General features: G+C 38.2%; 1 long non-coding RNA gene across 1 annotated transcript; it reads right to left on the reverse strand.

The window, feature by feature from the left end:
• Positions 1 to 1,255: 1,255 nt before the first annotated feature.
• On the reverse strand, positions 1,256 to 23,435 carry LOC149782960 (uncharacterized). Its single transcript, XR_016414635.1, has 5 exons — positions 22,778 to 23,435; positions 22,147 to 22,268; positions 11,302 to 11,416; positions 1,821 to 1,927; positions 1,256 to 1,368 (listed from the first exon to the last, which is right to left on the reverse strand). It is a non-coding gene; the product is annotated as an uncharacterized LOC149782960 (long non-coding RNA).
• Between the last annotated feature and the right edge of the window lie 816 nt (positions 23,436 to 24,251).

The following is a 24,251-nucleotide window of genomic DNA, read 5'->3' on the forward strand; positions in this document are numbered from 1 at the left end:
TATATAATAAATCGCCACGGTCGGAATTTATCCCCAAGCTGGGGTAATCGATGGGTAAAGTCTTATCCACAGTCGGGGTTTTATTCAAGCTTCAGGTGCAAGTTTTTGTGCATCTCCATGCCCTTGCATAAAACACAGTTACACGTTTTTTTATATAGATATTTTTCAGTTGTAGACAGGAATAATAAGTATTTGCGAGTGTTTGAAATGAATGGGTTCATTATGAATTGAGTGGCACTACATTTCAAAAGCAAAATTGGATTGAAATGCAAGAACTGTAGTACGGAATTAGTGTTGGTTCTGGATCGTAGAATGGAATTGTGTGTGTGTGATTGGATTTTTAACGTAGCTTGAATAATTTTTCAGTCATATTGCTACGATGTCTGCAGTGTGGCAGTTTATAGTGATGTATAGCACTGGGGCATCATGCTGCAAACATGTAGTATGATGTTGCACCCAGTCACATTATCCTGACACCAGGCCGATCAGTCCTAACACTAACCTCTTAATGCTGAGCATCTAGCGAGGTAGCTGTTAATACCATTTTTGTAAGTCTTTGGTATGACTTGGCTGGGGTTTGAACCCATGACCTCCCGCTTCTGAGGCGGACGCTCTAACCACTAGGACACCGGAGTGGTCAGAATGGAATTGTAACAATTACAATGGAAGCAATTTGTATTATGCTTGTTGGGGCATTCCTCACTGATGGCTGTCAGTGACATCATCATGGGAATGTGTAACAGCCACATTTTGTAAGAACAAGGTGTAGTTGGTGAACAATACAGACACTTTTCTGCCATTTCCACTGGCATCATCTCATATGATGTTATTTAAAAAAACTTCCTACAACATACTCACAACATATAAAACCTATATGCAAATCTGATGAAAGCTGCTTGTGTTTCTGAAACACATATTCCATACTGGTGGCAAGAATGTCCAAATCTACATTACAAAAATGAAAACATTACCATCCATCTAGGAGTTGCAAATGTATGAAATCCTCTTGTTGGGTAGTTTTACTAACAGGCTTTACAGCAGGGCCTTCCATTAGATTTAAATGTGGCAGGTAAGTTGACAAAGTAGGGTGGGGGGTTGGGGGGACCTACCCCAATGGGGATAATTCATTTTTTTTTTAAAGTAGCATGGTGTAAAGTAAAAGTAGATGGGCTGATAAGGAATCCACTGAATTTACAGACTAAAGGTTCAGACATTTGTTTTTAAGAGAAAAATGAAAGAAGGAAACAATACAACAGATATTTTAATATGACTTTAATGTTTATTTTCTAGATTTAATTAAGATTATGAATCAGAATCAGTCTCCAACTCCACTGTAAAGTTTATCTATTACTTCTTCTGCTCAGGCACCTGCAAATTAAAACAAAATTGTAATGCTTAAATAAAGTCATATCATCTCAGCACTAGTTACATATGCAGAAGTCATGTTAATCAGCATTATAAAAATGTATGAAATTTTCTTCACTGCACTTGTGCTTCCCTTACTATCGTTAAGCCATGATACATGATAACTTTGCACTTACTTGTCATTTCTGGCAAGTGGATGGTGCAATCAATTTGCACAAAGATGAATTTATTTCATCCAAATATTTCATGTGAATAAAAATTCCAAATGGAGGCACTTGTCCGATCAGACAAGATATATGCATATTGTAGTTAGCTGGACTCTAGCTCTGATAGTCCTGGGCAATAGGATAAGTTGATTTTGTTATCAGTTTAGAAATGCATCCGCTTTGCAAATACTATGCTTTAAAAGACGAAACTGAATCCAATATTGATGAAATAAGAGTCATTTGGATTACCTTGTTTTTTATCATTCTGCGTTGGTTGGGTGCATATTTGAGGGTCTCTGATATGGTCTCTTCCATTCCATTTGCCTTTGCTTTGCCATTAGTTTTCAAGCAGGCTTCTGCATGAGTAATACAATGTTTTAAAATAAGTTTCACAACAAAGGATGCATTGCATTTTTCTAAATGCCAGCAATAATCAATGGAATATTTTTAAAACATGTACTTTGAAATGTGTCTCAAGTTACTTTATCAATTCATTTAAAAATCTCTGGCAAGTCACATGAAAAACACAATTTAAATCAAGCCATACTTACTTATCAAAGACTTTCTCATTCACATCCTTTACCTCACACAATAAATATCAGCAACACCAACATTAAATTCACACAATCAGTACAAAACCTAGGTGTTACTCTGGACAGTACTCTCACATTGCACCAACATGTCATGAACATATGCAAGGCTGCGTATCTTGAGCTGAGACGCATCAGCTCCATTCTCAGATATCTTTCAGTTGATGCCACTAAAACACTTGTGTGTTCATTACTGCTTTCAAGACTGGACTATGGTAACTCAATTCTGTCTGGTTCATCTTAATATCTACTGCAGAGACTTCAAAAAGTTCAAAACATAGCTGCTTGGATCATACTTAGAGTACCACAATCAGAGCACACCTCCCCGCTGCTCTGTACCCAACACTGGCTATCCATTCGATCCAGAATCAAACACAACATTAGTTCTCTGTGCTACGTTTCACTGACAGACTCTAGTCCAACATACCTATCCGACCTCACCTATGTGTACACACAAGCAAGATACTTACACTCCTCTTCCGACAATCATATACTCATTATTCTCACTATGAAAACAAAGTCACATGGACAGCATTCTTTTGCATACCAGGGCCCAGCAACATGGAATGAATTGCCCACTGAACTTAGACACAAAGACGCAGTGATCCCATTCAAGAGTGCTCTCAAAACTACTTATTCTGACTACAAAAACAAACTTAATGACTTAATAATGTTAACTACCTTAAATATTCTCAGCATGTTTTTTATGTTTTCTAATTTCATGGTGTTTGTTTTTGTAATCATATCATTGTGTATGTTTTTATGTTGTCTAATGTTGCAAAGCGCTTAGAGCTTCTGAAGATTAGGCGCTATACAAAGTCCTCATTATTATTATTATTATATTTAGCTTGGATGAATATTTTTTAAATCAGTGGCCATAACTAAAAAATGGGATTTTGTTTTATGATCATAAAAGTATGTTGGACACCATCCATGATGTACAATGCTGTCTGACATTTCTATGCACCTAAGGTTTCCATCTCAAATATTAAAGCAAAATGCATACCGAATTTGACAGATTGATGAAAATAAAAAAAAAGCAATGCTTACCATTTGAAAAGAGGCAATTGTCACTAGAATATTCTATTCAAAATGATATTAATTTTGGACACAGGGGATACCACCCCCATGTTTTCCTGACTCGTGATATGTCGGCCTATTCTGTGCACAGCTTTAAAAGATGTAATGTTTATCCATCGAGCTATAGAAATGAAATACATTTACTGTAGACTGTTTCTGTCAGCAGTTAAGTTGAGTAATTAGGTCAGGTTTATAGCTAGTTTACAAAATTCAATGTAGAATGCCAATAAATGACAAGATGTATTTTTGCAAACTAAAGTGATCTTGAAAAAAGATTAGTAAAGTTTAACATTTTATAAAAAATAAGCTATTATGTGGAAAAGAAACAACAATGAAATAGGATGCAATGTGTTTACGTCTAGTTTTGGAAGGTACCGTCTCTAAGGTACCGTCATAATTGTACCATAGTTTAATGGGTGGAAAGGCCATTGAAAGGTAAGGGCAGTGCGGAGACCATCGAGTATGTTCCAGAATAGCTGAATCTTTGTAGATACATAGATCCATTCGTAACTTCAGTCCGCAAGCGAAACACTGTACTTCGTATCCCAATCCTGACTCGGGTCCGAAGTAGACAAATCCTGTTCTAGCTAAAACATACGAAGAAGGTAATCCTTCCCTATCCGTAGGCCATTTTTGAAACATGTCCAATCGACGGGCACAATCACAATAGTCAGGTAAGAAGACTGGAAAATGGTAGGGTTTGAACTTGGAGTTCTCACTGGATTTCTCACTATATTCTTGCTGCGGCGAAGTCATCCTTCTGGTGGGTGGCTATCCTCTTACAACCAATGTTTTATACCGACATGTCCATACGACAAAGTAAAGTGGGTGGGAAGCCGCACTCGCTTCTGCTACACGATTTGATAGACTTTTTCCAAGGGTCGACTGACGATGTGGTGTGTGGGTAAACGTACAATCTTGTTGGGTTGATAGGTGGTCACTATCTCTAGACTGCAAGGCTTCTTTCAATATGCCAAAGTTGACCACTCGACTGGTACGATAATTCAGAGTAAGTCCTTTCACTTTACACTTCGTGTGCACTTCTCCTTGTTTGGCCCAGTATTCGTAGCCGTAATTTTTGGGACCACCACTAACGAAACTTAGAATCTTGTCATCGGGGTGCTTGTCTGTCCAGGCTCCTAAACGGTCTCCTTCGATGTCAGGGTGCTGTTGACTCGGGTGATCGATATAAATGCAACTGTCCATGTCAAAGTACAAGACACGTTCCCCTAACAGTTCTAAAGCTTCGTACAATTTTAAGCGAGCATGAGCTGTCATGTAAGCTGCAATGATGACATTTCCAAAGGGGTCATCTTCTACAAAGTTCAGATCTTCTTCGTAATTCACCAAGATCAAATCCTCACGAACGACGTCCACGTGTTTCATGAATTTGGCTTTGTCGTGAATCATCTGAAAGTAGCGGGAAGGTTCGGTCAAATACTCCGTCTTGGGTAAACACGGTCATTGTGCCATTTTACCCCACAAGCAATTTAACATCACTTTGGCAAACGATCGCCTGCCTTCGTTTTTCTCAATGTGATCTGAAGTAATGCCTTCTTGTGCCCAGAATTTCTCTCTGAATGTCTTTTGGTCTTCGGGAGTGTGACACCAGGACAGATAGCCACTGGCTTCTTGCTCAGTTTCAAAAAGGCATCCACGTAGTCTGCGAAAATGCCTTTCTGCGTGGGGTCACCCTTGTGGAATTATTGTGTCTTGGGAAAGTGGCAAATTTCGTACACTTCTAACAGTTGGTATCCCATGTTCAGAGCTTTGAACAATTCTACGCTGACCCATGTCCCCGTCAAGGCCCGTTCTTCCTGGGTGTGATGACAAGGTTGATCTTGGTTGCACGTTTCAGCACAAGTACGGCACAAAGGAAACATAAGTTTGCTTTGGCAATGGCGAGGTAAGACGGGATGGTATAGGTTCGTGGGAGGCAAAACTTTGCACTTGATCAAGCCTTCGTATTGTCGAATGTTTTTTAGGTCGATGTGTTCGGTGAACAATTGTGGGTGCCCTGCAGGAAAGCAACAATATTTGCACACGTAGGGATACAGTGAACACACGTCCAAGTATATGATTTCTTCTCCTTTCTCTTCGTCAGCTTGGTACAGCAAACAGGTGGCATTGGTCCTTCCTCCGTACAAACTATTACTTGGGTTCAGGGGGTCCATGAACTGGTAACTTTCCATGAGGCGTTTAAACTCGGGATCGGTGTTCAAACGGTGATTGTATTTGTGTTCCCACATTTCCACCACTTGGTATCCTTCCTGTTCTAACTTTAGGCGTGGCTGACAAATGGCCTGGTACAAGTCTTCCATGGTTCGTTGTAAGAACTGATTTTTAGTGCCGCGGTCAGGGTAACAGACGGGACATCCGTGAAATAAGCAACCGTTAAACTCGTACATGATCTTGGGGTTTTCTAAGTCCCAGCCATTGACCGAATGCATTCCGATGATCTTTCGCCCTGTCCGTTGCGGGCATGCTGAATCCATTTGTCTTCCTTGTCGCACAAGTAATGCAACCAGCATGGGGCTTTGACCGAGTATTGACGTTTGACATAGTTGGTCGTTTGAGGACTGATGACAGCCACAGTGTTTTCAAGCATGAATCGTTGTCGGTAGACTAAGGAACACGCTTTGGCAATGGTGCAAGCCTCTTTTAAATGATCAACCCCTCCGTGTTCCATGAACAGTTCTCGAAATTTTCCACAGCATCGCCGTAAAATGTCCATGTCGGAACGACGATACTTTAGCATTTCTTCCTGAAAGTCGAAAGGGTCGGAGGCGTGAGCCTGGTACCAAGCGTAGAAAGTTTCTCGTTCGGTACGCATGTTGTCAGGGTCGTAATAGTGAGCCTGAGGCAAATGGGGTAGAACGGCGTGTTGATTGGCTTCTGTATTGAAAAAGTGTGGAAAGTACCCTTTAGCCATTTCTGTCATTCCAAACATTTTAGGCATTCGACTCAAAGGCATGGCTAAGTAGCTCATCGAATCTTTAAACTGCACTTGTCCCACTTGCATGAAAATGATTTTGGCTCCGTTCAAAGTGATTTTAGGACGCTCGATGCCACGTTCCGTATAACATCTCAAAAGAAACTGTCCATCATATCCGGAGAAATTGTGAGCCATCACCGTGGCATGACAATGACAATCTCCATAATAATGTTCGATGTCCTCTTGGCTCCACGTCTTGTCGATGGGGTCTAAGACCCATTGTGTGAAATCGGCTAGTGTGTTCGGTCCTTGAAAGATTTTTTCACGCCCTCCAGGAATCTTACTGCAGTGAGGGCAATAACTCAAGATAGGTTCTTGAATCACTTCTCGCACGCTCGATGAGCCACGCAGAAATTAGGAATGTGAATACTGATCTCTTGCATGCATTTGAAATCGAAAAAGATGAAATTGCCTTTCTTCTTCTTGTGACCATCCTCTTTCTCTGGTTGGGATTGGTATTTTTGTATGTAGCATTGGTGTTCCAAGTCCACAATGCAGTGACAAATGTGACATTTTTTCTTTCCTGAACATACGTGTGCCTTGGTACTGTTGATACATAGACCTTGTCCACACATTGGGCACAATCTCAGGAGTTGACAAGCACATTTCTTCTGTGAACCTTCCATCTTCAGATGTTGTTGGTAACAGGCAGGGCTGACAAATGTGCGCAGACAAGCAGGACAATGCACTGGTTCTTGCCCTTCGCTCAGACAGGGTTGAGAGGCCAAACATCCTGAGCATTTCGATCCACAATGTTTGTGTTGCTCTCGATTATTATAACCATCATAAGTCACATTTCTCACAGTAATATTTGTATCCCAGGAATCCAGTGATAGTGGTAATGGTATCGAAATGGTCATCGTGATGATAGAGGTGAATGTATTTTCCATCCTTAAAGTCTTTCCCTCGAAACAACAGAGACCCGCGCACTTCTTGAGGGTGCACTTTCAAGGTGTATCGTGGAGCTAGGGCATCTTGCAATTTTTGCATCTCAGGAATGCCACAGGATGTGTCTTTGGACAGGCATGCTTGTTGTAACAGAAGTTCTGCTTCATTTCGTTGTTTGGCTCGGTTCGATTTTCGAATGTTCTCCCAGGCTCTTTTCCATTCTACCGTGTCGTTCTTGTCGGCATAGGTTCATCCCACCACGATGGCTCGGGCTAAACACATGTGGTCTTGAAAATTGTTAATTTGGACAAGACTTGTTTTGGTAATGCGAAGGTTGTTGACCAATAAGGTCTTTCTGCATTGTCCGGTCCCTTGAGGAGGAGAGACGTGGGTCATGTCCAGTGTGGCTTTTCCATCGGTGATGTCAAACTGGTCATTAGATTGTTGCACGTGTTGAATCTTGTCCATGACTTTGGAAGTGGTCAATTCTGCAGGGCTGCTAAACTCGATCCAAACAGGGGATTTCAAGCCGTCATGTTGTATGGAAAGTCTCAAACGATCATCTTCTTTGGGTTGACATTGTCGCTTGAGTGTGGTGAGCAAAGAATCCCACATGTCGGTGATGAACCCTTTTGCTTTCTCTAACAGTACTTCAGACTTGAAATCTTTAAACTTCACTGTGTATTTGTAAGCCGTAGTTCTAAATTTTCTAGAGGGACGCTTTTCCGTCTCTCGAATGTCATAGTACTTTTCAGGGTTGACTAAGGGTGGTAAACTTTGTTTAGAGGGTTTGGATTCTGGTTCACTCATGTCCTCTTCAAAATCACTGGCATGAATTTGTGCCAAGTCTTCAGCCCTAGTACGAGGCGATAGATCACGTTTCTGCCTCTTACTTTCTTCTTTCTTCTCAAATGAATTGGATCATTTCATCTCGATAGCAAAAAGTCAAATGACTAAAGTTTAAACACCATGGATTAATTTATAGTCATAGCAGACCAGCGTATATAAAGGGTATGTGTCTTGTCCTTTCACTATTCATTTCACTCTCAAACTGAGCACAACAATGGAAGAGACTACCAAGATTGAACGTTTCATCAGAGCTTTGCGAGGGGTCATTAGAAAATTCTCTTCAGACCAGCCGAGGGACTACTCTCCTTCCTTTCAAGATAAAAGTCAAGATACTTGCTATATCTGTCAGAAGAAAGGGCATTGGTCTTCAGAGTGTCCAGACCATCAAAAAAGAAAAAAAAGGGGTTAGAAGAGACAAAAGTCAAGATACCTGTTATTATTGTCAAGAAAAAGGACATTGGTCACCAGACTGCCCAAAAAAGAAACAAGAGGAGTCAGAAGAAGAGAGGGATTCTTCAGAGGAAGAGGAAGAAGAAGAGGAAGAAAACAGACAGGTGAAGAAAAAGAAACAGGAGAAGAAAAGAAGGGAAGAAAGTGAGGAGGAAGAGGAGGAAAAGACTATGACGGTGAAGAAATTAAAAAAACAGAGAGTGAACAATGAGACAGAATAAGTCTATGAACTTTTTAAAGTGCTCTGTTGTGAATTGTGAATTGTAAATATTTATAAAAGAATAAATTAATTATAAAAGGTAAGTGTCTTTGGGTTTTGATTTTAAAATAAGAACCTACACTCACGCACACTCATACACAGACAGGTACTATTGGGTAAAATGTTTTTTTTTAGTTATTGGCAATTGAAAGCCTATCTCTTTTCGAGAGACGTGGATGGCCCTGAAAAGGGCCTTTTTTGGTGTAAGGGGTGAGTTTAAACAATCAACTTTAACTGTCTTAAGCCTTTGCCATGGCCAAGGCCTACTTCTGGACTGCGTACTGTTGATGATGATTTCGTTGAAATCACTAAGGATGGTGCAGTAGGCGTAGTCACAGGGTTGGAGTGTTTAGCTTGGGAAGGTCGTATTCTCTTCGGCCGTAATAAAGAAGTCTGATACATCTGTTTCAGACTTCTTAACTAAAATGTCTAACAGTACCGTGACCGTTTGATTTTGACACCCTTGTTTCTTTGCTGCTGCGTCTTCTTCTTCTTGTTTTTTTCTTACCTCTTCTTCTTGCTGCTGTTGCTGTAGGAGAAAAGCTTGTTCCGCTTCCTTTTGCTGTTGTATAAATTTCTCCAATTCTTCTTTCTGTCTCTGTCTAAAATTTTCCATGTGCGGTAATGAAGGAGAAGGTGACGAAGGTTCAGGAACAAATTCTTGCAAGGTAAAAAAATCCACAAAATCCCAATTCACCTCTTCTGAAAGTAAGTCTGGGTTCCCTTGGGTAGTCTCCACCATCAGTGCACCCAAACTGATCGTTTTCTGAGTTTCCGTCATGTTGAAAAACTGTCGCTTAGATTGACTACGCACAGGCGCTAGCGAATCTATATAGACTATGTGACGTCACAGACTGCTCTCTTCGGATTGGACGTGGGCTGACTGAATTTTGTAACGCGTGTTTGGATTGGTCAACAAACTCAATCCGTTTCAATCCTTCCTACCCCTATAAATAAGTACAGTTCACTGCATTCCTTCACCTGTTACTCAGCACCCCAACATGTGGACCGATGTACAATCTTCAACGCTTGTGTCTTCGATGATGTTCCGGACGGACATATCAATGTATGTCCGATCCAACTGGACAGTTATCCACAGGACAGACACCAGCCTGTGGATGCGAAGAATCTTATGTGGAGCATCAAGGATGCCTCAAAAGAGTCTTAATCTATGGTCCTGTAGTCAGGCACAGCCTAAGGTCAAGAAGAAGATGTCACAGATGCCCTTTATGTTAAGGGTATATTAACATAAAACCAAAGGCCCTTTTCAGGGCCATTCCTATCTCTCGAAAAGATCTTGACTTTCAATTGCCTACCCCTTTTTTTATTTTTTTGTTTAAAAAAATAATAAAAAAATAGAGACCCCTCCCTGTTTCAATTTTCGCCTGTTCCATTTTCATAGACCCATCAGGTCGGGACCTTATTAAAATAGGGTCCCGACCCTGTTCCATTTCCCCTAGTCCCAAGACAGTCCCACGATTTATTCCCCATGTTCAATTTCCCTTGTCCCTAGAGTGAATAGTTTTTTTTCTTTCTCCCATGTTAAATTCCCCTTGTCCCTAGAATGGATATTTTTTTTTTTTCTCCCATGTTAAATTACATAGTCCCCAGAGTGGATATACCCTTTTTAACATGGAAGTTCCCTAGTCCCTAGACCGTCCCTATTCACTACTACCATTGTCATTACCAGCCTGAAACCAAATTTAATGCCATTTGTATAAATTCATTTCAAATAAATATTATGATATAGTTGAAGTGTAAAGTCAAGCAAGTATTCTGTTTGCAGATTTTACATTTTAGATATTATAGTAAAGTCATATTTTCTCTTGTTTAGTAAACTTTATTGCAACTGGTTCCAAAATAGTAAATCTTATTTAATGTTCATTCACCAGAATAGGTATTAATACAATCCCGAATTAACTGTATGGTACTAAAATATACCCTGATCTTGTGTGAGATTGTAATATACAGAACTATACCTCAAGACAACAATAATATATTGAATTTATATTGTATCAAGACTGTCATGGTTATGAACTCCAACTTTATTCAGGTTTTTTCATAATAAATGATCATCTTGTGCTATGGTTGAAAAGAAATCAAAGTTCAGTTTAACTCCATTCTCTCCACATTTGTAAGTTGTTAAGAGGCATACTCATCCTCAGTGTTATAGTAAAATGTAATCTTATTTGGATCAATCTTGGTGGTGTAATATATGAATGGAGAAAGAATATTATCATCCAGATTAAAATATGTTTTATTCAGACTCTACTAAAATTTTTAGTTGGATATGGGTTACGGAGCCTGATGTGTACGAACAAAGCAATGTGTACCATGACCTTTTTAATTTAACATTTTAAACTCCTGCAGAAGAAAGAGATTTTTTAGATCCATTAATCTGTATTAACAAAAACATTTCTTCAGTATGATTTTCAATTACTTAGTATTGACAAAACTCATATTTTAAAGTTGTTGTTTTTTTGTGTTTGGTTTGGCCTTTTATGGTAAACCAACACAAGTAAGTTATTTAGTGCCAAGGCACTTTAAGTATAGTGCCTTGCCCAAGGACACACCATGGTAGCTAACCCAGGTTGGTCTGATGGTAGAATTTGAACCTACCTTATTTCACAGGTCCAGAAAGCTAACCACTGAGCCACTACAGCTCCCCATCTTATAGTGGAATGCTGGTATACTTTATGATCAAGAAGGATGGGTTGGGGTATGCATGTTGCATCTGAAAAAAGTGATGGAATTTTTGTTTACATAATATTTTAGTCATACAATATGAATCATTTTCTATAGATTTAAGATGTATCAGATCAAGTTAAGAAAAATCATATATTCTGTTTCCTGGGAATGTACTAAAATTCACTGTTATTGTTTGATTTTTTGGTAGTAAGCTTACTTGGTATTTTTTTCTTTTTAACTTGAATACCTAATTTGTTAACATCCTATTCTAAATCTTCAGAGTTCTGTCTATTAAGTGACAACTGTTGATACATGTAGGGAAGTTTTTGTTTATATCTTTTGATTTTTGTGATTCTGGAAGTTGCAGTATTTGTTGTTGTATTATAACCATTTCAGTAATTTAATGAATGCAGAGTATACTGCTCTATAAATGAAATTTAAGTGAAAATAATGCAAAAGTATGTTTCACTGCAAATATAAATTGTTTAAAATAATATATCATTTATCATATGACTATTCAATTGTGGTAACTAGTATTCCATCCAATATCTATATATTAAAATATGTCTTTTCATACAGCTGGTGATCATTTAGATACAAGTCCAATTGAACATAATCAAATTATCAATGCAGGTGTTTTTATTAGTAGTAGTATTGCAAGTATAAGTGTTAGTATTAAGATTTCATATACAGGTATGATAAGTGTATCATAATGTTTAAATGATGCTCCTTGTTACAACATAAAATATGTTCATTGAAACAAATGGTTCACTGGTAAATTGGCAGCAAAGGTCTTCACTGAATTATGTTGCATAAACTATTTTACAATAAAACATATATGATGCATCTCAATTATGATGAATGTGAGGAGGAGGATTAATAATAATGCAATTTAAGTTATCTTCATAACATAAGTTCTAGCAGATGTGTAATTTTTATGTGGTTCATCATCAGTTTGAAACTGGTCTGTGATTTCTGGATCTGGACATACCTGGTCCCCTGCTGTTGTGCTGCTATGGTCTTTACAGTTCATTAGGATATCAGTTACACTTGGTTTACATTTAGAACCCCATGGGATGGAATGCCCAGTTTGAAACTGAGAGAATGGTTAATTATCCATAATATAACTCCTGCAGTTATTATTAGGTTTGATATCAAGGTCTTTCTTTAAAAGCTTTTCAACTCAGGTTCTGTTCTACCATACAGATAAATAAAGTCAAATTCAAGGCTTTCAGATTTGTCCAGTTTGTTTCATGTGTTGCGGCAGACAGACTGTATATTGCCACTGTACCATATAAATATCAGTGCTTAGTCTGCTCTCAGTTGCTGTGGTTTGATTAGTTACAAGTGTCATCACATGTGACTAATTATTGACCAATGTAATGAAACTTGTATAATTAGAAGGCTGTATTTAAAAACTCTAAAGATCTTAAAAAGAAAATTGGATCGGGGTAAGTAAAACCTTTTACTTTGACCATTTGGCTAGAAAATAATTTTCAATAAGTTTAAATTGGATAATAGTAATATAATAATTAATTACACAAATCAGAATAAAAGCTATTTGCATATCCCCTTACAGCTGTTGCTTTTTCATAGTACTAAGTAGAATAAAGTATAGTTAAGACAGATAGCTTTAAGCTAGAATTAAACTCAAATAAATTGCAAGAAATCAAAACAAACCCAGGATTAAAACTAAAGAAATATCCCGTCATATATACCTTACATCAAATAAAGAAACTCAAGATGGATAACAGCAAAATTAATGTCACATCATCAAATAGTTATCTCAGCTGCCTGGTCAACCTAAAGGCAGATAAACTAAGGCAAACTTACTCCGAAGCAGTCTCATCCCCCCTAAGAGAAAAACGACAGATACAGTTCTTAACGCCAATTTTCAACTCGACCCCAACTGACTCGATGAGTAGACTCTACCTGTCACCAAGCGTAAACGAGAATGTGGACAATCTACCGAGTAACCGCAAAACTACATCCGACATGAGTACCCAAACTGAGGAACAATACTCAACAAGCACAAAAACAACCCAGACCACGCTGGTTAAAAACACTAGCAGCCAGGGGACTCAAACTGAGAACCTACTAGATGAAACAGAACGCCCTCACCCTACCACAAATAAAGCAGTCACACACGACTCAACAAAAGGTAAGAATAATAGGAAAACCAAATCCCAAATACCAGTTAGAAAGAATAAGGAACACACTAACTGTCAGAATACAAGACCCAGCAAGCCGGTTATGGACAACGAAACAAAGTCAGCTAAAGAGACAAACACCAGGGGAAAAAAGACCAGTCTGCAAAATATCCAAAACAAGAAACACCCCGCTGAACTGACTCTCTTCGTCAAGGGAGTAAATTCCAAAATAACGAAGTTAGCCTTTAAAACCATAGCATGGCAATTGAACAAACATCACCAAGGAGAATTCACGCTTAAAAGCACTAGAGACGACTTGCTGATAATCAAATGCACCACTGAACAACAGATTGCCAAATATATGGAAATTGAAAGAATAGACCAAATAAATGTTCAGGTCACTAGACACAACAGAACAAAACAACACATAGACCCAAACCCCCCAAAAACACACAACAAAGGAGTCATATACGTATCAACTCAAAATAAAACCAATGAAATAGTAGACTACATAAGGAGTAAAGGACAGGAAGTAGAGAAAGCAATCCGCCTAAAAACAAGAAGGGGAAAGGATAGCACTGCAGTGGTACTCTTTTTTAAGGGCGCCACCCCAGAAACTATCAAAATAGCTGAAAAACTCAAGGCTAAAAAAATTTTTGCTTTCAAAAACAAACCACGGTTCTGTGGCAACTGCAAAAATTGGGGGCATTACTCTAAGAGTTGCGGAAACCTATTCCGGTGCAATCAATGTGGTCTTCACCACCCAGACCGGAAAACATGTAGCGCCACCAATCAGCACTGCGCTAACTGTAGTGGTAACCACAAACCAAACCACGCAGAATGCCCCAGGGCTCTTAGAGAAGCCCTAATAGTCGAATATATGATCTCCCATGGGGTAAACTATAAGCAGGCCAAAACAAAAATCAGGATACCAAAAACAAAATAAATAGGTAGCACCCTCACTGGTAGGAAACACGCATAAAACGAAAACAACAGTAAATTAAACAAACTATTAAGACTTTTTGCACAAGAGATGGATTCCAGAGCAGAAATCAAAATATGGCAATGGAATGCACGCGGCCTTAGGGCCCACGCTGACCAACTAAATAATAAATTCTTGAACAGGAAAGAAAACCAGATGTTATATGCATACAGGAAACCCACCTAAATGATACCTCACGTATCCCAAACATCATAGGCTACAACACCAAATACCTAAAGCATCGATCCCCCACAGCAAGAGGAGGGGGGTTAGCAACCTTTGTTAGAGATGGAATTACATCAGAAATGCATAAATTAACAGATAGTAGACCGCCCAATGACTTCGAAATACAGATAGTCAAAATAACCGCTCAAACTAAGCAGGTACTAATCGTTAACCTCTATGAAACAAATGAGCAGCGCAATTTAAGTGCAGACGAAACAATCAAAATGATTAAAGACTGTGGAGAATGGGTGGTAATATGCGGGGACTTCAATGCGCACAATGAACTATGGGGGAGTCAAAAGACGGACATTAAAGGAAAAATTGTAGAAAAATGGGCACAAAAATGCAACTTAGTTTTTCTAAACAACGGAATGCACACCCGGATAGATGACAGAACAGGCCACACATCAGCAATAGACCTATCTCTATGCACACCAAGATTAACAGGCATTTCTGATTGGCAAGTTGATGAAAGCGACCCTATGGGAAGTGACCATTACCTTATAAATATAGAAATACAAATTAGAATACCTCAAAATAAAGCGTCCTTCACACCAAGATGGAAATACGAACAGGCCAACTGGATTAGGTTCAAACAGATAGGTGACTCAATCGACCCAGAAACCATATATCACCGGGACATTGACACCTTTAATGACAAATTAATAGAAACCATTAACACAATGGCCCAAGAAACAATTCCTAAAACTAAAGGAGTAGCACCCAAACCCACGGTGCCCTGGTGGAATAATGAATGTAAAATAGCAATTAAAGAGAAAAAAAGAGCTCTAAACAAATTCAAAAGAACTAAAAATAATAGGGACTTTAACTACTACAAGGAAAAGGAAAAAACTGCCAAACAAACTATTATGATAGCTAAACAAAACTCATGGAGAGAATTCTGCTCAAAACTAGATATTAACACAAAATCGAAGGAGGTGTGGCAAAGAATTAAAAAAATGAGAGGCAAAACTAAATCAATAACCCCCAACATACCTGGACAAAACAACAAACATAAGGCAGAATTATTCGCAAACTATTTCGCCAACATGTGTAGCAATACCAACTTAGAGGATAAGTTTAAAAATCATAAAAGGCAATTTGAGGAAAGCAACTCTGACAACATAAAGGAAGCAGGAAATAATGACGGCCCACTAAACCTTCCGTTTACAGAAGCCGAATGGAGAAAGGCCCTCGCCGGCAAAAAGACCACATCCCCCGGGGAGGATACTTTGGGGTATGAAATGTACAAGAACCTACCCAAAAAACTTGTCACAATTGCACTTAACCTCATTAATAAAATATGGGAAACCGGTACCATACCTATAAGATGGAAAAAGGCAGTAGTGGTCCCGATTCTTAAGCCTGGAAAACCCTCAAGCGATATAAAATCATACAGGCCCATATCACTAACAGACAATATATGTAAAATAATGGAAACTATGGTAAACAACAGGCTGAAATACCATTTAGAAAGCAAAGGACTACTAGCTAATACACAGAGCGGGTTTCGCAACTACCGAAGCACAATAGACCAACTCATGAGACTAGAAACCGCTGTCAAATTAGCATCTAGAGAAAAATTTTAAAAATCCAGATATGTTACAGCCATCTTCTTAGACATGGAAAAAGCATATGATCTAATGTGGACTAAGGGACTGATAAGTAAACTTAAACCATACGGAATAACTGGCAATATATACAAATTTATTGCTAACTTCCTAACCGATAGAAAGATACAAGTCAGACTAGGACAAGACTACTCCGAACGATACAAACTGGAAAATGGCACGCCACAATGAAGCGTAATCAGCCCAACTTTATTTAATATAATGATAAACGACCTGGAAACAGCGGTAAAACCCAACCACCTTGACTTATCCCAATTCGCCGATGACAGCGCCGTATGGAAAACTGGCAACCCAGCCAGCAGAGAAACGACCAAGCACTTACAAAAAGGACTAAACGATATAGGAAATTGGACAGATAAATGGGGATTTAAATTGTCACCTCTAAAAACAGTAGGCATAGTTTTCAATCCGGGAGGTGGCCACCCCCCACCCACTCCAAACTTAACCCTAAAGGGGGTACCCATCAAATTCGAAAAACAAGCGACACTCCTAGGTATGGTATTCGACCACGAACTCACGTGGGCAGCTCATATCCAAGAACTCGTAACGAAGTGCAAACGAGACATCAACCTCCACAGAAACCTCAGAGGGGTGAATTGGGGGGTTGATCAAAAAACACTCGTTACCCTATATAGAGCACTTATAAGAGCAAAATTGGACTACGGTTGCCAGGTATATGGAGCGGCGAACGCCACATTACTAAAGAAACTAGACACAGTCCAATCAAAAGCGCTAAGGGTATGCACCGGCGTCCTAAATGGTACCCCCACACAAGATATCTTAATAATAGTAGGAGAACCCCCGCTAGACCTAAGGCGGAAGGAATTGATGCTGCGATACTCGACTCGAATATCAATACACCAACCCAACCACCTCACGCTACAAGCCCTCTTAGCATGCGACAAACCATTCGATACAAAAGGAAAAAATAAAAAAATACCTAGTGGGAAAATAATTATAGAATTAAAAAGGAAATTTCAAATCGCAAATATCAACCCAGAAAAAATAAGGTACTACCCAGACCCCCCGTGGACCTGTCCCACACCACAAATAGATCTTAGCTTACGTAAACTAGGACAAAAACAAAATGACCCGATAGGACTAAGAGCATCAATACTAACGTACATTGACAACAAATACGAGACATACACGCAAATCTTCGCAGATGGATCAAAAACCAAAAATCCAAATAAAACTGCAGCAGGGATAGTGATCCCAAAATTAGATGTCGCCGTTGGAAAAAGACTCCCAGACCAATGCGCTATATACACGGTAGAATTCATGGCAATACTAATGGCATTAACATACGTCAAAACATACCCCACAACTAAGGCAGTCATTCTAAGCGACTCTTACAGTGTACTACAGTCGTTAGCAACAGACCAATCCAAGAGCAGACCTAATATGATTAATCATGCAAGATCGCTACTTAAAGAGATTGAAAAAAACAACAAACACGTTGAATTCGTATGGATACCCTCTCACATCCATAATCCCAGGCAATGACAAAGCAGATGCAGAAGCAAAAAACGCCACAAACAAACCAAAAGCCCAAAATATAGCATACAGCGTCACTGAAATCAATAACATGGGACAAGATCAATGACATGTGGCAAGAGCTATGGGAAAAATCGGATGCAAACAGTCTAATACACACGATGATGAAAAAAGTAAGTAGAAAAGTCGAAAGTCCGACCTTCAAAAATCCATACGATATAACAATAATAAATAGAATAAGAACAGGTAAAACACTATTGGCAGGATGCGCAGGGAAACACATAAAAAGGGGACCAACCGAAAACTGCCCCTACTGCCCAACTCCAGAAACAATCGCACACTTAATAAATATATGCCCCAAATACAACCAGGAAAGGGCCGAACTAAAATCTCAACAGGAACAAATAGGAGAACGGTGGACATACCCGGAGTTACTTGTGGCAAAAAACAATAACATAGGAATGACCTATAATAACATCATGACATTCATTAACAAAATAGGCAAAAGGGGACAAATCTAAACCGAATGAAGGGTTGGGTATAAAGAGAGACCATGTAAAGAAATTAAAACCAATAAACCTAAAAGATCGAACCAAAAAAGAAAAAAACCAATCAAAATATTACAAATCACTGTTTGGGAATTGTGACGGCCGGCTCGGGCTAGTGGGTTCACAGACTGACACCGCCGCTCATAACCCGAACAATAAAAACCAGATAAGGACGAATATTACAAAATCACTGTTTTGGAATTATAATGGCATGCTAGGCCCCGTAGGTTCAAAAAAAAAAAAATAAAAAAATAAAAAAAGGAAAAAAAAAAAAAAAAAACAAAAAACAAAAAAAAAAAAATATTAAAAAGTAAATCAAAGACCAGTCAAAATATTACAAATCACTGTTTGGGAATTGTGACGGCCGGCTCGGTATCGTGGGTTCACAGACTGGCACAGCCGATCATAACCCGAACAATAAAAACCAGATAAGGACAAAATATTACAAAATCACTGTTTCGGAATTATAACGGCATGCTAGGTCCCGTAGGATCAAAAAAAAAAAAAAAAAAATATAAAAAAATAAAAATAAAAAAAATATACATTAAAATAAATCACAAATAGCTAAGCTAAACAAAAATAACAGGTAAATAGCCAAGTGGTCAAAGCGAAGGGAAACAAAGGCAATCAAACCACCTCCCTCGAAGAAAACATCTCACGGCGAACATGGCAGTATCAAAAGGACGAGAAGACCAAAATAGAAACGAACACGGGATAAGGCAGAAAGAGCTGAAATAAAGAAGAGCAGGAAAAGGCACAGGATGAAGTTAAACGTCCTAAGGCAGTAAAAGAAGAAAGAACAGGACACTTGCAGACCTTGGGGAATGAAGGCAGAAACAATGAAAAGAGTATGCCTCAAATAATCAAACCACCCCCACCCCCCAGTATGAAAAGAATTGCCTTCCCGAAATCAAACAAAAGAAATAAGGCCACCCCCCCCCACATCTACTTATAAGTGTGAATGAGAAAGTGAGCGTGAATGTGTGTTGTCGGGATATGTGGGAAAAGCAGAAAAACGAACAAAAATGTCTATAGCCATCACACAAATATAGCATACACACTCCCTACCCACCTTTTTTTTCTTTTCTTTTCTTTTTTTTTTTCTTTTTTACAAACAAATTTTACCACATAGGGCTTTCATTCTGACCCACGAAAGCCCTCTTTTGACCAACAACTTACTGGCCCTGAAACACACTGATTGGTTTAAAGCCACACGTACGAAATACTTAACCAAATTGAGATCTCCAAAACAAAATAAAGGGCTACTAAAAGCCTACTAGATGTGAAAAAATTTTCGGAAAATTCAAGTACGCAAAGTACACAAAATTTAATAGACCTTACAAAAGATAGGAAAATTCACAACTCAGGAATATCTGAAGCGTATGTGACAATCACATGTTTGGCAAGATAGTACAGGAATAGCCCAATAAATATAGGGAACTGGGCATTGATTGCAACGAAAATTTCATAATACTGCTGCTGGTGTGCTTCGGTTACTGCCTGAAATGAGAGAGGAAGGAGATGCAGGATGCAGAAACAGACCACCAACGGAGTACAACGATGGAGAAGGTTGCAGCGATGAGAGCCTGGGCGGGACCTTTTGGGGCACCTGGGCTTCGGCTTGCTTGCTTGGGGGCATTGTATAAGTTAATCGCTAAATTCAAAAAGTACACAAACGTGTACAAACTAAACAGTCGCACATACCGAAAGGTGCACGTGACTTTAATCCAATGAATGAATGAAATGTGTGCTAGAGGGTAGGGTTAGCAGTTATACTCCCAATTATGTTTGTGATGAGCAAAAGCAGCTGCACAAATTTGAGCTTTTAGTTTGGTTCTGGTAGGGTCAAAGGATGCAGGTACATTTTACATTCATTTTTTACTAGAAATAGCTATTTTCAATATTTTTCTGTGACAAGGCAACTAAAAGAATCAGTATGTGCCTTATGCATGAATAAAGTTCACTAGTACTATAACAAATTAGCATACTTTTCATCACCCCTCTACCATCAAGATTTTTTTATATTTACCTCTGTAGCAGACACAAATAAAAGTCGGCAGCTCATTTGCAGACTAAGTTACGCATATGATCTCCAATGCTCATCTAACTGTGACAGGCAGTCACCAACAAGCCAACCTATTTCCATGCCTAACTCAAAGTAAATCTGAACCACATTATAGATTTAGCTTATGTGCAAATTTATAAATGCTAGGCTTGTGATAATTAGGTTCATGCCTTCTACCTTAAAAATTAGAGGGATGTCAAAATACGAAACTATCCAGTGAGACCTATGATGTTAATTTTAATCCCTATGGGATTTGTGACATAAAAAACCCAAATGCTTTATGTATTAAAAGGTAACTAATGGGGGCAGGATCTGCAGTGAATCAATGGTTAGTATGCTAGACTCCTGATAAAAATGTTTGTGTTAAAATCCTGTTATCAAGTCAACCAGGTTACCTACTGCAATGTACCCTTGCCTTACTCCAATTCCCTCAGTACTCAGTAAACAACTAGTGTTGCTGTACATAACAAAACCAGTCCATATTGATTTTACATATTTTACTAAATCCTGACAAAAATAATTCTCTAAATAAAGAATGATTAATATGTGATGGTCTCACATGTAATCAAACTCTTCCAAGCTTTTAATGATATGAACCGATTTATCAATGTTTATCAAATTTGCATGAAAAACTATTTCTTATTTGTCATCAAATATGTTCAATGTTTTGATCATATAAGCATTTCTGCTACATTAGATCAAAATAATCTTTTTGTCAGAAATAGAGCCCTTATAGTATTTGCAAGGTCAACCAATCAGATGCAGAATTTGAGTTTAATATGAATGAATATTTTTTTTACAAAATTGCTCTTTTGCTATATCTTGATGAGATAAATCTATTCACCAAGTCTGATGAAATTAATGAGAAATAGTTTTAAGAGCAGTAGCAAGAATGGCTAGTGAGATGTAGAACCACCACATTATATGCATAGATTTTGCTTATAGCCTCAGACATACAAGCAAATAATTAAACAAGTCAGATCTAAATTGGATCATAAACACTGTTGTGCAAATCATAAGAAACTCTGCCAATCAGATGCAAGGTCACTTCACTACCATACCTTTATCACACTCATAATAAGCATCATTGTGAAACTTGACTCTATAAGCCCAATGGCCAAGCATGATCAAACTTGAATCAGCAGTAGTGGTTATAACCTCATGTATTTGTATGCATCTTCACTTCTTCAATCTAGATCTCATTTATATAAGCATGTATTCTACGTTTAGTAAAAACTGCACTACATGTATAAATATTGCATGCGGTGGTAACATACTCAGATGAAAGATCACCTTATTATTATTAATGGTTAACACTCATCAAACTTCAAGGACAACTTAATGATTTTAGCCTATATTGTGGAAGTATGGCTTTTAGGCTGGTTAAAAAACTCAACTAATCTTATACATGATCACATGTATATACTTGGATTTTGCTCATTATTAGATTTATCCAAGATGTTGATTTAAGCCCAAAACCAAGTTTTATATAAACAAATTGATCAGAACTATGGACTCCAAAGTAGCTAATTTCTTACTGTTGAAAGACAGAAGGGGATGTGAAATAAATAACACACTCTGGACCATTACATAAACCCACTTAGCCTTTTGACCAGTTGAGATAAAATATCAACAATAATGTTAAATAAGATTGATAAATTATGTTTTCTCACATTACCTCTAGCCCTTTTCAACATGGATGGTATTTTTCTTCCACATATGTCAGCTCTTAATTAGTGGCCCTTTCCCATCATGAATGTTGTAGGTGAAACTCTCAGAATTAGGCTTTTTAATTTATATCTGTAGAAGAAAAAAACTATTGGTCTGCATATATCAATGTCACCATTTCTGTATTAGATTAAAATACCATATGTGTGTGTGTGTGTGTGTGTGTGTGTGTTAATTTTAGAATTTAAGCAAACTTGTCTCCATGTGTTTATTTTAAAACTGATGATGATAACACATAACAGGTTCAATGGATAAAATGTTATTTCTTACTTCTTACAACTGCTCATTATATCTGAATTTACATTCAATGTTTGTTTTAATTAACATATTTGGGATATTGGGCAAATTATTTATTTTGTAGTTTATCATTATATCATTTACCAGTCTTTTATCATTCAAATATGTAATATAGTACCATTATACTGACTTCATATTCTATATGATATCCCAGCAATACATATTAAGCAGATAAGTGCAAATAAAAATGTTCAGAATGTAAAATTTACTCCAAGCTCAAAGAAGATCAGCAAAAGATAATATCCAACAAATTACCAAACAAAAAGCGAAGTCAACGCAGTTACCTTTATTATGACGTCTCCAACACCAACGGTACTGTACAGCTACGTCTTCTGAGTTTTACCGTCATCTTGTCTTTCAAACCAGAATTAATTTCTTGAGCTCTTACAAAATGAAGAAACTTTTAAATACTATAATTTAAGCAGCTTCTTTACATGCCATCAGATAAATTATGGCACAGTGTTATGTCTGTCAGCAAAACGCAACTTCACATTTGGACGGCGCGCTGTGTGGGCATCGCCGACACAGCAACTGACATGAATTCTCTATTAGCAGACAATGATTCGGAATAAATCCTTCGCAAATCTAACATTCTCGATTTTTCATAGTTCCACTTTTCATTGTTGTATCTGTTTGATTGTACAATTGCTAATGATGTTCAATGAATCAACTTCAATTCATCTGCTGTCTGAAATCCCGGTTCAGTTGGTATTTTCTTCCGCGCATGATGCCGTGTAAATAAAAGATACGGTCGACATTCAAAGTGGTTTAGGTTAATTTATTATTTTTCTTTATTAAGGTCATTTGCAGAAAGTGTTTCGCTAGGGTGAGAAAAAAAAATATAACAAAAAGAAAACTTTCTTTTCCAACGCTAATACTGTATATATTTCAATTTGTGATTGATGCTATAAATTAAAAAAAATGATAATAAAGCATTTTAGCCCGTGGCTTCGGCACGGCACTCGTTTTTGTGGGTTTTTTAAAATGTTGTTAGTGTTGTTTTGGGGTTGTTTTTTGTGTGTGTACCACACTAAAAAACATACCAGGTATTAGGCCTAACGTAGGAAAAGAAATTATCCTCTATTTATTACTATTCTTACTGTCAAATGACGCAAAAGTGATCAAATTGCTATTAAGATTTTGTTTTGTATAACACTTACCGCTCGTTTTCCTCGAGATAAAGCAGCCACTTCAAAATGATTATAAAATCTGTGACAGATGAAAAACGTGGTTTAAATAATTCATAATCGCCTGCCTTAAAATACTGTAGGAATTTGCTAATGTATTTCATGGCCCTCGTTTGAATAGATACCAACGATCATGTATATCGACCAAATTTTGTATATTCCTGCCCACAATCATGTATTTTGTATTAAACCGTATATTACACGAGCGCTCTGTGGCAAACTCGGGGGGGGGGGGGGGTCTCTATTATACCCAGAGGCGTAGCTATGATATTTTGCGCCCGGGGACGAACTATAAAGTTGGCTCCCCAGCCCCCTCCCCGTTTAATCACATTTTTGAATATTACCCTTGTTTACTTATTATAATGTAACGTTGTAAGCCTCATTTTGGCGCCCCTGTACCTTGGCGCCCGGGGACATATGTACTCCCCTTCCCCCCCCCCCCCCCCCCCCGCTACGCCTCTGATTATACCTGCTGTATCAGTTGAGAAATATATTGAACAGATCAGGCCCCAATACTCTCGCTCTGAAAAACATTAAAATAATTATATGCAGAATATCGGTAGGTCTCCCT

Source organism: Sinohyriopsis cumingii, chromosome 15, assembly GCF_028554795.1.
Source record: "Sinohyriopsis cumingii isolate HCF-2022 chromosome 15, ASM2855479v2, whole genome shotgun sequence".
Taxonomy (NCBI): Eukaryota; Metazoa; Mollusca; class Bivalvia; order Unionida; family Unionidae; genus Sinohyriopsis; species Sinohyriopsis cumingii.